This window comes from Phyllostomus hastatus, unplaced genomic scaffold (genome assembly GCF_019186645.2).
Source record: "Phyllostomus hastatus isolate PE091 unplaced genomic scaffold, TTU_PhHast_1.1 phas_scaffold_216, whole genome shotgun sequence".
Lineage (NCBI taxonomy): Eukaryota > Metazoa > Chordata > Mammalia > Chiroptera > Phyllostomidae > Phyllostomus > Phyllostomus hastatus.
In genome coordinates, this window is record NW_025334018.1 from 21,859,869 (window position 1) to 21,874,945 (window position 15,077).

Here is a 15,077-nt window from a genome sequence, read left to right on the forward strand (position 1 = left end):
GAAATGTAAGCCCAGTAGTAATATGTGTGTGATTGTCAAACTTGGCAAGACTGGATACAACGTCTGCGCCTTACAAATAAAAATATTCACGTAAAACAAAGCACACTTTAAACGCATCCGTGTGGAGTGGCTTCTGCACAACAGTAACTGAACATCCAGTGCATTGCTTCTAAGAGTGATGAACACCAGTGCTGTCTTGGGTAAAAGCTCTTCTCACTACCGTAGCACTTCGTGGCTGGGAGGGTAAGAAAGCATCGGGGCTGAGAGTTAGAAGGCGCGTGGACGCATCGGTGGGGTTTCCCATGAGGAGACGAGCAGACTGTGGGAAGCCCAGCGGGCAGCCGAGACTGACCAGCAGCCCCAGGGAGAAGGACGGGGCAGCAGCAGTGGAAAGTGTGACCTCGCGAGAAGCCGACAGATGCCTGGGGGTTTGGGGGTTTGGGGGCCTTGGGGCGGTTGTCTCCGAAGACCAGCCCAGCCAGGGTTCTCGGCTGTGGGGCTCAGCTCTGCCGGCTCACCGCCAGGGCACAAGTCAGAGCGTGTGGAGTGGCGGGGGGGGGGGGGAGGGTGTCGGTGGCGTGGGGCCGGCCCCCGCAAGCAGACCCTCAGAGTAAGGCTGCCCGCGCACCTACTGTGCTCCGGCGCTTCCCGCACGCGGTTAGACCCTCGCGGCCCTAAGGCGGACATAGGCTGGGTGCCTCACCTGAGCTTCAGCGTCTCCCAGGTGCGGCGACAAGGTAGTGGCCCACGCTTCCTGCCGTCACCCGGTGTTCTTTTGATTATTTTCTGGTGGGCTTCCCAGAAAGGAGTTTGATGTCTTCCCTGCAGGGCGCAAAGGGGCGTGATACAGGCAGAAAGGAATGGGGGTCTCTGCCTGGAGTCTGGGCCGAGGAAGGCAGTTCCCGACCGTTCAGAGCAGAATTGAAGAGCGACTTCCTCAGGACTTAATCCGAGATGACGCCGGACTGCCGAGCTACACCACGTGCGGAAATTGGAGGCGGGCGGGGCTCTGTGCCCTCCTCGCTGATGGAGCTGAGCACGGCGGGGCGGCCCCGCTGGGGCTGGCGGGTACTTTGCCGTTTTTGTAGCTGCCGGTCGGGAGTTCTTCCAGGCTCGTCCCTTGCCTTTGAAAAGGAGGATTTGCACGCTGCTGATGACATTTCAGGAGAGGTCTGCCTCGCCAGTAGCTTCAAACTGCGCTCCACTTACTGAGAAACTTCTTTCTCTCCTTTGAAAGAAAACGCTCCGAGTTTCAAATTGGAAGACTTGCACTCCCGCGATCTCGGGCCGCGTGACGGGCACACGAAGATGTCGGGCCGCGGCCCCTTTGTCACAGAAGGCACTTGCAGCCCAGCCAGCCACGCACCCATTCCTAGAGACGCGGAAACCGAGGCCTGCTCTGGTGACAGGATCTGATTGGGGCTGGGGCCCCGCTCAAGGACAGGGCAGGAGCCCGGACCCTCCTGCCCGGCGCTCTTCCAGTGCCCACGCTGGAGGCGGTTGTGTGGGGGGTGGTGACGGATCCTGTCCCCGGGAACTCAGGGTCGGGTGTCTCTGCCTCCGGACTGGATCCCGGGTGACGGGCGACGTCTGCCCACCCGCTCCTCCGTCGGGGGAAGGACCTCCTAGGCCCCGGCCAGGTGTGCCAGGGGCTTCAGGGTGCAAACGGAAGCGGCTGGCGCCACGACCCCGTTTTGGGCATTCATTCGGTAAGGCCGTGTGGAAAACGGTCATTTTTTTCCCCTAAAGAGATTATACAATTTATATCCCTTTGGAATCCAGAGCGAAACGTTGTCAATAGTATAAATATTTCCTCGGAAAACAGATGTATGCGAGACGCCTATTTTTCACGTTCGCGGCAGCATAAATACTTTATATACTGTGTTTAAAACTGAATTATAGCTCTCTAAATTACTTTTAAATATATGGAGGGGGAACGTCTTAACAAGGCGAAAATACTCCTGTTCGTAGTAATGGGAAGTAAATTGCCTTGTAAAAATTCTAATTTTCCCAAGATAGGAATAATCCAAACCTCAGAATTCAGGCGAGTGCACGGTCCTCTCTTTATTATTATTATCGCACATTTGTTTGTTCAGTGAGCGTTGGCAGTGCACCTGCAGGAGGAGCAGTCCCTCCCTGCTCAGCCCCGCCTCCTTCCCCCGTGCTGCTCCTGCTCCAGGGGTTGCCCTGGGGGCCCCACCCTGCCGAGCCCCAGGCCCCGCCTGGCCTTTGCACCCCTGTCTCCTCTCCTCAGACCCCTCCTCCTCCCTGGCATGGCCCCTGACCCCTCTGCTCTCTGCGATCATAATCTATCTCCCTCTGCCATGGTGTGTCTGTTTTTTCATTATTTCACGGCAGTGGGCAGACTTTAATACTGCAGAACGATTAAGTGCGTCCTGCGCGTTAAGAACACAGGAGGTTCCACGGAGACATAAAGCTTCCAGTTCAGCCTTCATGGCAACTTGGAAGTCGAGAGGTGCGTGTAAATACGGTACGTGGTGCAGTCCCCAAACTTCGTGACTTTGTGCGGTGACCCGTGCGGCTTCTCCCTGTGTGTTACGTCGTCGACCTCGCTCGCCTGGTTACACTGTGCCCGACCCGCACCACTTGGGCAGGCGGTGGGAACGGAGGAAGCCAGCCCCAACCCGGCCCCGCGAGCACAGCGACCCGCCTCCCCCAGCCGTGCGGCGATGGAGACGCATGTGCGTGGGAGCTAATTTAGGAAAACGGCCAAAGGGCTTCCAGGTGCGCGCCCTTGGGTAGGCCTGCTTGTGAGAAATGCAGAGTTAAGTCCTCAGTGCCTTCTGTCACTGACCAGCACCACGATGTTCCAGTTTGGAATGCGCTGCCTGTGGAAGATGCGAGACAGAAATGGCAGTGCAGCCTTGCTCAGAACATCCGAGAAAGTGCCCGTGGTACGAGGGAGAAATGGAAGACAAATTGAAACCCCCCTATTTTTCGGACCATAAGACGCACCTAGGTTTTAGAGGAGGAAAATAGGAAAAAAATTTTGAAGCAGAAAATGTGGTAAAATATTTAATGACACAAACGACATGATATTTCACCCGTGTAGATGTCAGCAGAACTCGATAGCAGCAGTAACAACCGTTATTCCTCCCAAATCTGGGGGGGGACGGTGCGGGGGGAGCACATCTCACAGTCCGAAAATACGGGTAACTTGTTTCCTGTGTGTGTGCTTATCGTTCAACCCCAAGCCGCAGAGAGGACCGGTCTGCGTGTGTCCGTCAGCTGTGACTCCCCCGGGCCCGGTGCCCACCAGCCGCCCCAACCGACGTTTAGTGAGTGAGTGAGTGAGTGTCCTCCTCGGACGTGTCAGCTCCCTGGGGACACGTCAGGAAAGAACAGGGACAGTGCAGCGTGGGAACGTGGGGGTGCACAGAGGTAGATGAACAATGTGGAGGGGGACGCTGGTGGTGGAGGAAGGTCTCTCTGGAGACGGTGACCGCGGAGGTGGTCGGAGGGCAGTGGGAGAGAGCCAGCGTGGAGGCAGGACCTCGGAGGGAGATGGGCACGTTGAACTAAGAATACGCGCTGCTCTCCATGTTCCCCGAACGGATACTGGGCTCCCGCCGTCTCCTCTGTGGGCCTGCAGTGACACCCCTTCCGTGAGAAGGGGCGGACGCGCCTTGACGCCGGGCTGGGAGAACGGGGTACCGGCTCGCCAGCCTGCGAAGCAAACCTGACTCAGCGGGGTTGTTCTGAAACGCTCACCCACACAATAACAAAAACCCAGAGACACTGAGAAGTAAGACGTTTTCCAGCTGGAATGTGAAGACAGTGCATAGGAAAAATGTATTCTCTCGAACTATTTTTCAAGAACGCTTCTCTCTCTATTCACAGTGGAGACTTCAGGTGTCTCAGCACCTGAAACCCACTCATGTATTAGAAACACGTGCATGTACCTGTGGGAAGTAGACAAAAATCCCCCCTGTGTCGGAGAGCTGCCCGGGAGAGGGAGATTCATCCCACCCCTGCCCCCCAAGCCCCGGTCCGCGCCCACGTGCATGCCCGCCCGCCCACACAGGTGCCCCGTGCAGGAAAGGTGCCTGGCGCGGTCCCCTCAAGGCTGCGAGTGATACGCTGGAGCAGAGGCTGTGGGGAGCAAGCAGGAGGGATGTCGGGATCCCCAGGCCCCTGCCGGGGTGGCTTGTGCTGCTGGCGGGTGGCCGTGCCGGCTTGGCTTGGGTGGGCGTGGCTGCCACCGCGACCCTCATAAACCCTGCGGACGCACTTGGCGCTCACAGCGTTGTCTTTCTTAGGACCCCCTGTGGTTACACATGTTCTTTGCACCCACAATTCCGTGACCTCACCTCTGCACCCCACGCAGTCCCTTGCGTTGGCTTGGAAGAGGAAGACATTTTTCAAAACGTTTCCCAGCTATCATTTATTGAGCTGCTGCTACGAGCATGACGCCGTGGTGGGTGCTCTTCATAATTATGTCATTTAATTTCCACGGCCGCCTCTGCGCGAGGCATCACTTTACAGCCGAGCAGGACTGCGCTTCCCGTGGCGGCTGGGAAACGGCGCTCGCTCACCCCGTCGCATCCTCCATTGTCGCCGGATCGTAAATCATGCAAATGGTTCGCAACAGCGATTTACATTACTGAGCACATACTCCGTGGCAGGCGCTAAATGTTTTACACGTATTCATTTATTTTATCCTCCCTGTAATGATGTGGTGTCTAGCCTGTAATTGGCAAGTGAATGAGGAAGCCGGGGCACAAAGAATTTAAATAACTTTTCCCCCCCGATCACAAAGCTCGTAAGTGGTAGAGCTGCTGGGGCCCAACCCAGAATCCGTCCAAGCCTGTTGTTGCCTCCGGGCTTGTGCTCCGGTGGGTCCTTCTCGGGGAGGCCGTGGGTAAAGGAGGGGGGAGCGGGTGGGGGGAGAGATGGTCTGTTCGCGGTGGAGGCGCTTCTGAAAGCCACCAGGCAGGCGGGCGGCGTTAAGTACTTTCCGCGGCCTGGGGCCAGCATCTCCCGCGAGCCCAGTGTCACTTGGCCTGTCCGCAGAGTCTACCCCCGCACACACCGGAAGAATCACATTCATTCATTGTGCCTCTATCACTCCACTGGGTGTTGGAAGGCAGAGGAGGGGACACATGGGGCGCCCCTGAACTCGGGCAGACCTGTGCGCCTCTCACCTCCTCGTTGCCTGAGAACGTGTGTTCACTTCTGCGACTCCTCCCCCGTGAGTGTCATGAGGACGGAAGCCCTGTCTCACGCATCCCGCTGTCTCCAGCGTCTAGCAGGATCCCCAGCTCGTACTTGCTCCACAGGTGTTTGTTGACGGAGAGCGGAAAGGACCAGAGGACAGAGGACGTGACGTGTTAGCGAAACCGGAAAAGACACCGGCGTTGGGGCTGCCCATCACCGCCAAACCCAATAAGCAACGACAGCGACTGAATCTTTATGGGCGGTCTGAGAGGAGGGTGCATTCATACCCTTACAGACCATCTTGCCTTCTCTGTCCAGGCCAGACTCTTTATGAAGGGGGGAATAAACAAGGTGCGGTGAGGGCTTTGAGATTCAGAAACTGCAGCATCCCTGTCCTGGGCACTTAGCTGTTCCCAAGGGGGGGGCAGGTGGTCGTCTGTCTCTCCCTGGAGCACAAAGATTCCGATGCTTCCCCTTGTCCCCATGCGGGAATCTCTAGCTAGTGCCCCAGGAGGTCGGCTGTTTTTCCAGGAGCCCGGACGGGCCTTATCTGTAGTGTCTGAAACAAAAGCTTTAACATACACGTTACTTGCTAGGCTTATAACTATTTACCTTAAGCTAAAATTTTCCAACTCTTCATCCCCCTAGCATTAGGATTTCACGGGCCACGTGCACGCGCAAGTTCTGTTATCACTCACTCACGTCCGGCTTTCTGACTTTAGCAGTCAGTGAGAGTGACAAACCAAGATGGTCTTGCCGGTGTTGTGGTGCATTTCCTTAGAAACATAGTCAGTGGAATTTTCCATTTTTTACAAAAACTGTGTATTACTTGCCCTTCACTTCTTTATTGCTCTGTCTGTAGAGTTTATATCCTATTAGGCTGATGACCATGTTCAAGACATTATTTTGGAACACCGTGTCCTTTGGCTTCGAGGCTGGTTTTTTCCCCCAAAGGTCTTCTGATAATGATCAGACCACCAGCCCATTAGCTCCTTTTCCAAGCAGGGTTATTGCCTGACACCTCCGTCCACCTTAGATAGGAACGAAATGGAGAAGATTAAACATTTATGTTCTTATCTGTTTTCTTTCACATTCATTAATTTCCTGAGGCTTCTGCATGTTCTCCTTTCGCCGTGTCCGCACTGACTCGGGCATTCAGGTCCCCGGGACCGAAACAGTGTCCGAGTCCTTTGTGTAAAACCTAGTGGGAAGGGTGGTGGTCTCTGTAGGACAGCTCCGTGGGGACAGTTTGGGGCTTAAGTACTTTTTTGCCACGATGTACAGTGTTCCGAGTGTTGTGTGGTGACAGTTATTTTAGTCTGGGTTATGCCTGTAGACGCCGAATACATTTTTATTGTATCCTGTTATGACTCGTGTGATATTTCCACAGGTCACATCTAATTGTTTTTATGTTGTCTGCTGTTTCTGCTGGAAAGGTTGAGCTTCCTGTAATTTACATTCTGGGTCATTTGCATGTGAGAAAAGGCCTCCCGGAGGCGCGCAGGGGAGGCGGGCGCACCTGCTGGGCTCCGCAGAAAGGAAATCTAAGGAAACCGGGAGTTTTGTCAGGTGGCTTTTGAAGTCCGCCGTCCACGGGACACACTGTGCAAGGAGGACTCTGACAGGCCTGGTTTTCGCGGATGATTTCAGAGCACTTTCTCCGGCTCTGCGTGGCCGCCGGCTGTCAGGAGGACGGCTGTAGGGAGGGCAGCGCTGGCACCGCAGGCGGGGAGGGCCCTGACCTCGAGGGGAGCTCCGACACGACACGGGTGGGGGCTGGGAGGTTGAGGGGGAAGAGGAGGAAGCCAGGAATCACAGACCCTTGGGGGTGGGGGGTATTCACTTCTCAGTAATCACCAGGATCAGACAGAACAGTGATAAGCTATTTCAGACCGGAATCAGAGAAGGAAATCTTGTGTCTTACTGTCTTTATCTCTAAAATGAGAGTAATGGAAGGATCTGCCCATCAGGTTCTTATGGAGATGCAGTGAGTTCATATTCATATGTATGTATTTACCTCATTGAGTGATGATGAAGATTAAATGAGTTAATATTTATAAACACTAAAAATAGTGCAAGCAAACAGTAAGCCCTACGTAAGTATTGATTAAATAAATTAAACCAAATATAAATATATTTTTCATTATAAGTGTATACTACTCACATAAGTTAAAAGAGCAATTTAAAAAAAAAATTTTCCCCTCAAACAAAAGCAATAGCTGGGTTATTCTCAAAATTCTGGGCTGTCTTTTTCCTCCAATTTTAAATTAATCTATTGCCAAGCAGACTGTCCCCGAAGACAAAGGAACCCAACCATTCTCTCCCTGGAGGAGGAAGTAGAACAGAGAGCAGGGGAGAGAGTCAGCTGCCTCGGTCAAGGTGATAATTGCTTTGGTGAAAGAACCCACCGGGCGCTCTGGGCACACCTGAGGGAACCTGGAGCCTATGGAGGGGCGGAGGGGCAGCCCGGAGTGAGGCCGGAGTCCTGGCTGCGTCTGCAGGAGGGCAGGGGCCGGGGCTGAGGCTCCAGGGCGGTCTTGTGTAGAGCTCTCTCGTGTAAGCAGAATGTAATGATCAGATACAGGTTATTTAAAAAAAAAAAACAACAAAAAGACAACTCCAGGGTTGTATAAAACCTAAACTTTGTGCTGAAGACAGTTGTTTTTTTTTTAAACATGGGGTAATCGACCTAGATTTAGTTAAGTAAAAGAAATGAATTTTTTAAATTTAGTTTAAGTGTGTGTGTGTGTGTGTGTGTGTGTGTGGAGGGGGTTGCCCTTCACTTTTGAAAAAATGGAAATGCGCATGATTCTCATGAAGTAAAGCTTTCGGATACATAGGCCTAGGCCCCACCCATGCAGCTGGACCAGTGAAACAGGAAGCAAACCCAGTCCGACCCTCGCTCTCCAAACCCGGTCTCTGACCCCATGCAATATCACAACCGCTGCTGCACGCACGAAGAAAAACGAGCCAGAAAAATGTCTCTCGCACGTGGAAGGAGCCAGTGTGTTTGTACACCACCGTCTTCCGCGTGAGTGCAGTGACCCCTCACCCCCACCACCCCATCCCCAGCGCAGACCTTAGAACAGGGGAGCTTTTAATATTGATTTTGCCTTGAGTTGTTTCTGCCCATCCCCCATGCCGTGACATCCGGATAGCTGCGATTCAGAGGAAGTCAGTTGTTCCCAGATTCTGTTGCTGGCGGTGCGCTCTCGCCGTTTCAAGGCCAAGTCCCCCCTTGCACCGTTGCTTCAGGGGCCGGGTGCCCGGGCACGGGCTGCCGCTGACTGTGTTTCTTCGGCCAGAGTGCAGCCTCTGTTCCGTGGCCCCGGCTGCTCAGGGGCCTGCCCCAGTGGGGCCGCCCTGTAGGGCTGTCAGTCAGACAGACCCCTCGTAAGACTTGAGTTTTGGGGGCAGAGGAGAAGAGAGGGTGGGGGCGTCGGGGGTTGACGCTGGCCCGGTCAACCCAAATGACCAAAGGGAAAAAATAAAAGTTACACAGAATAACACGATTTCAGTTACCAACAGCAGCAAAGTCCTGTCGATTTTTAAATTACGTGTTGTGCTGGCTCGTTGCAAAAAAACAAACAACACAGCATTGGTATAAAGTAAAATCTAGCCCAAGTCTTAGACCACATGCCTTCGAGCAGTTTTTACGTATTTACACAAATACTATTTTTCAAACCAACATGTGCCAGAGATCTAGGAATGGTATTGTAATAAATAGCTTGTTTATGGCTTATCTATTTCATTTTTCCTCTTTTACATTTTTATTAGAAACAGGACAAAAATCTATCTGCCAGCTTTACTATTTCTGAAATTCCCATCAAAGAAGTCATAAAGTATACAGCTTTTTTTCAGTTTAGAATTTTGCCGGAAAGTTAACTTTTAGAGCATCGACGACTAATATATATCGCTTTTTTTGGTGCCGTTCCTAACGGGGCTTTGTTGACATTAAGATAAACATCCAACAGGTGTTTCAAAGTCTGAGACGATCGTTTGCACAGCACATGGGCGCGCTACGAAGAAACCATGTCTCCTGCTAAGGCTGGGAGGACTCTCGCTGTAAATCAGGGGCCCGATGGCACTGCTGGGGAAACGGGGCGGCTGAAACGGGATCACTGAGTGGCGGGGGGCTGTAATAGAGGCCGTCGGCACCGTCTCTGGCTTCCCTCCACGGGCTATAAAGGATCAGAAGTACATCCAGCCTCATGGCACCCACCGCCACCTAGAATGGGAGGGGGGCCACAGTGCTTCTGAGCGACCGTCTGCTGGCTCGACAGCGAAGTGCCTGCGGCTCGTCGGGGCTAACTTAAGAACGGTAGGCTGGTCGGCGAAAGGCGGGGTGCATCCCGGGTTGTGAGCACGGCTAACTGGGCTCTGCTAAGCTGTGGAGCTGATCTGAGGTAGGCAGATCAGGTAGGTGTGTGGTCCCCTGGATGTCAACTTTCTAATTACAAGGGCACGAAATACACAGGTGCTTCATCCGTTATTAACAGTTACCTAAAAAGAGACCGTCTTTGTATGTAGATAGCATGTTTGGTCAGGGGAGAGGCTACCTTACTCTGGAGGGTGAGAAATACCTTGTAGCCGTCTCCCCAGGTGACGGAAGTTGAAGAGGCAGGGGGGGACCACGCCTCCCACGGGCCCTGAAAGCACTCCGGTGCCCGGAGCTGGCCGCAGAGCAGGGGTGAGGGGCAGTCTCGTGTCACGTGGGTTCTCCTGTTCACGACCTGCGTCCTTCAGGAGCGGACTCAGTGATACGCCCATAGAATCATCTCACACCGAGCACAGAAAGGCCGCAGAACCGTTCTGAGCGACGTGGTATTCCTAGACTCACGGGCAAGCTCACCCAGCGGAATGCTGTGGCCATCTGTTGTGTGAGCTGGGTACTGTTTTCAATTTTTCTTCTTCTGAATTGTCTTAAAGTACCCATGTGAGAAGGGAAAGGTCTGGCAGAGGAACAGCTCTATTGAAAAATTCTGTTTTGGCGTCACCCTATCCATTCAAATGTGTATTCAGAGCCTTAAACGCGGACCTCATGCGATGTCGCAAAGGCTGAGTAGAGCACAGCGTGAAAAATCCGGTTACGTTTCACGATGTCGCCGCAGCTGTCTGGCCCAGCAGAATGGAGAACCAGGACGTGTATTAGACATAGCCAGAGGCACCATAGTTCCAGGTGCCCCTGAGCCAGTAAGTAAGAAGGTGCGGTGTGATCCAGGGGCAGACGGGGCAGGGGAGAGGCGGCGGACACAGGGAGACGCAGCGGGAGTTGTCGGGGCAGAGGGTGGCTCCTGACTGCTGACGCATCGGGTCGCCGCACTGGCCCCTCATGTTGTAACGACACAACCTCTGTTCTCGGGTCCGGGTGCAGGGGACGCCAGCTGTGGAACGCAGACGCTTGTGTGGCACTTCTGACCTCCACGTTTCGGTCCGCTCTCCTTCCCTGCCACATGGTGCTTCATCCTGCTCAGTTTCCGTGGTGATAGTGCCGCGGTGGGGGAGGATGGCAGGCCACACACTTCTGTCCACTGGTGATCTTTCTGTCCACTGGTGATCTTAGGGAGGGGGAGCTGCGTCCCACGCCCACAGTCCACGTCCCAGTGACTCACACACTCCAAGTAGAGGCCCTGAACATCAAAGACCTGAGGACATGCACCGGGAATAGGGAAACAGTTTCGTTTTTAACGGAAATACCACTCGCCCAGTTTGACTACCTGTGAGCTAACACAGGTTGTGAATAGGGTGGTGAACCGTGCCGATTTGCTTGAACCAAAGTCTAGCAAAAAAAAAAACCAAAAAAACCGACAGGCAGTTTTAAGGTTTTCAGATAGATTTTGCTGTTTTTTGTTTTTTTCTAACTGAGAAAGAAACGAGTCGTCATTTAAACTCACGGACTCGAAAACCCTCTGAACAAGCGTAGGTTGCAGCTGGAGCTGCTCCGGGTGCCTAGCAATCCCCGAAGCGCTGCTTGCTTCACTCCTCACGCGGCACGCCTGCCCGTGGGCGCCACCCCGCCGTGCAGAGCCGCTCAGCCCCCCTGCTGCTTGGAAACAGGGGTCCGACTCTTCCCCCGACAGAGGCCCTTGATGGGTCTCTCCAGTCGTTACCTCCCTCCAGTGTCCAGACGTTTTCCAGAGTCACGCAGAATCACGAAGAATTAGCCCTGTTAAGGATTCCATACTTTGTTTTTCATGAAATCCACTGTTAGGCTCTCTATGAAATATGGAAACAAAAAAAAATTTATCACTAGTGAAAAAAATCTAAGATGCTTCAGTGCTTGAAAAGGAGTCTAATATGCGCCTCTGAGTAGAAAGATAATGATTTGGGGATTAAAATATTACCTAATTGTTTATCGGAATTGACTGTTGCCTCTTACAATGCATTTAAAAATAAACTGCATTGTAACCGAGGAACTCGGAAACATAAAAGGGGATTAAATGACTGAGGATAAAAACGGGAGTAATTTAAATGTTACTTCTAAGGAAGAATTTATGTAGAGCCGTGGTTTACAGTAATTGTTGACATATTCCCCTAAGCACCGCGCCTGTGGTTCTTCCCGGTATCAATCACCGGGAGCAATTTGGGTAATGACGTTCCGACAGGCATTTCTGCTCTTTCACTCGCACGGCTCGCCGCCCCCTCCCGGGCAGCGCCTCCCCGGGCGGCCGGGAAGCGGACTCTGCCGTATCCATTCCGGCGTGGTCAAAGGATAATTTATTGTCAGCTAGAAAAATAGGTCAACGCTAATGTCACTTGATGAGCAGCCCCCACCCCGTTTAATACCACGTCTGGCCGGCGCGCGCGCCGCGCGGGGCCCGCGGTTTTATTGGCGCTACCTGGCCGCGCGGCGGGGTAATTACGGGGCTGTCAGAGTGATAAGTGGGATTAATGGCGGCTCGGCGCGCCCGCGTGCCGCGGCGGCTCGCAGGGCTGCGAGACGGTGTCATTATCGGAGCCGGCGCGCTCCGGCACGTGCGCGGCATGGCACCGAAGGGGAGGGAGACCGCTCCCGTGCAGTCCGCCCTGGCCCTGCCTCATTAACATCTGACCTTTGCAACAGCTGCTGCTCGTGAACCAGCTCGGTCATAAAGGGGGAAGGCTTTGGTGAAGAGGCTTAATAACCACAACTAAAAATCCTTACGCTGTCAGTGCTGTTAAGGGAATCTGTGTCTGTGCGGCGTGAAAGATTTCTCTGGAAGAATGGAAAAAAAAAAACACCGGGCACTAATTTGACTCCTTTATACCCGCTGACATTATAACTTTATTTTGTAATTGCCTTACGATTCAAGGTGGGTCTTAGGGAGAAAAAAAAAGCAGAAAACTTGTGACTTCATTAGGGATTACCAGAATATGTGTGTGTGTGTGTGTGTGTATAAAATATAAAAATATATTATATATAGATATATGTATATATTATATCTAGATTTGTACAATACATCTATATATCTATAATATATATTTATGTATTATATAGATGTAATATACATAGATATATAATATCTAGATGTACAATATCTCTCTATATATCTGTTGCTGCATTCCTAATAAATGACAGGTATTTAAAAAAATCTGTTCAAATGGCTTTTTAAAAAATAAATGAGAAGGAATTTAAGATGGCATATAATTTGCTAAATTCTTAAGTATTTTATTACATGATAGGAAACCCTTTCAAATCGCTGTGGATGCTCAGCGCACTAATTCATGTGACAACGACATAAGTGTCACCTCACATTGGCACTTGAGCCCAAGCAGGCCACGTGTCACCCTCCTCTCGCACTGTTGTGTGGTGCGTGCTGCCGGTCACACGCCCCAGACACTCGTCTGTACCTCGGTGGCAGCGTTTTAGGGGAGATGCATGCACACGGGAAGACAGGAGTTCTGCGAAACGACAGATGTGAATCTAACGATGGCATTTACAGGGATGGCAGCAGAGAGGCTTAATGACTACATCTCAGAGAGGACAATTGGTTATGAAAAGCCTTCGCTATTCATTGTGTAAGATTTAATTTAGAGAGAGGGCTGAGGGCACAGGCCGGAGAAAAAAGATCAGATGTAAAGACAAGGCATTAATTAGGGACAGAGAAGCCGGTTCCGACAATGGAGAGGACTCTTCCCCTCTTCCCCTCACAAGAGGAGAGCGAGGAGACGGGCATTGTTTTCCCAAAGACACGAACCCAGGTCTGGACGCCAGGACCTGGGTAGGGTACGGAGTGAGCTCCACACCACCCTGGCCAACAGCGCGAGGTCAGATCCATGCTCAGTGGACTTCTCAGAGAGTGCCGGTCTTCTGACAAACGAGATGGTATCGCATCTTCAGTTTTAGGCCCCTGCTCTGTGTGTTCCTGCCCCCACTCTCGGTGTATGGTGGACCAGACTCCGTTACTCACACAGCCCTAGCCCACCCTGCGTCAGTTCCCTAATGCCCACCATTCTTGTCTTATGATTAAAGTTACCGGGGTGACATTCGTTAATCAGATTGTATAGGTTCCACCCTGGATGGTGCTGTTGGCTCGGTTAGTTGCGGCATCGTCGCATGGACCGAAAGGTCGCAGGTTCAGTTCCCTGTCAGGGCACATACCTGGGTTGTGGGTTCGGTCCCCATCAGGGTGTGTACAAGAGGCAACTCATCGATGTTTCCCTTTCACGTCAATGTTTTCCTCCCTCTCACCCTCCCTTCCTTTCTTAAAAATAAAAAAATCCATGGGCATGTCCTCAGGCTAATAAAAAAGATGATAGAGGTTTCAGGTGCACATTTCTGTGCTGCATCCTCTGTGCACTGCATGGGTGCCCACCACCCAAAGTCAGCTCTTCCTCCATCACCATGTATCCGACCCCTTATACCCTTCGCTGCCCCTCAAAACAAAAGATAGTCACCTGAATGGGAGAAGATTTTTGCAAACAACAGCTTGGACAAAGGCTTAACATCCTAAATACATAAAGAACTCATGTACCTCAACACCAAACAAACAAACAAAACAAACAAGCAATGGAAAATGGGCGGAGCACCTGAACAGACCGCTCCCCCAAGAAGTCACGGACCCGCCCGCTCCTTCTCCAGGTCGGCCGTGAAGCACTGCTCCTCCCAACGATCTCTTCCTGCCTCGCTCAGCGTTTGAAGCAGACGGATGGATGGACACGCAGACGTGAACGTGCCCATTAAAGACCGCTCCACCTGGGTCACTCCTGGCTCCAGTGCTGGGGTCATCACGGAATCGTGATTCTCCCTCAGCGGATGCAGCCATGCACGTGGAAACTACCTCGGAGGGGTTTCCCAAAGCTTAGGCTCGCAGGCCAGCCCCTCAGCCGTGCGAGGGGCCCCTCTGCGGGACCTGTGACACCCGCCAAGCCTCCGGGTGGCCCTGAGGCAGTTCCGCGGGGAGCCGCCACCACCGAGACGAGACGAGTGTGCAGGGGGCTGGGCAGAAGGCCGGGGTCTGTAGGGAGGACGGGAACGGGGGCTGCCGTGGGTCCCTGAGGCCCGGCTCCCCAAGTCAGGGCAAGGCCTGGGCCGGGACCCCTCACTGGCCTGTGAATGCGTGCGGGCTGCCACGGCAAGGGGGCTTGCCCTTGGCTGAGCCCATGCTCAGCTGGGGGCACGTCGTCTGGGGGCGTAGACACTGCAGTCTGGAAGGTGGCGCGCCCGGGCGATGCGTCGGCGCCGCTGCCCCAAAGCCCAGTCGCCGTGTGACTAGTGTGTCGGCTGCAGTGGAGAAAACTGGAGGGGGGGAGGGGGATGAGGGAGGCCGGGGAAGGCGGGGAGGAGGGAAGGCGGGGTGGGAGGCGGGGAGGGAGGATGCTCCGAGGGGCGCAGTGAGCCACGTCACCTGTCTCACTTGTGCGGGTCGGCAGAAGTAAGGCCTGCTTACGTGGGGTCGGCAGGGTCATTCTGTGGGTGC

At 53.2% G+C, this 15,077-nt stretch overlaps 1 protein-coding gene across 3 annotated transcripts in view; it reads left to right on the top strand.

Moving 5' to 3' along the window:
- Positions 1–15,077, top strand: part of DPYD (dihydropyrimidine dehydrogenase) — a 461,487-nt gene that overhangs the window by 117,046 nt on the left and 329,364 nt on the right. The window lies entirely within an intron of this gene.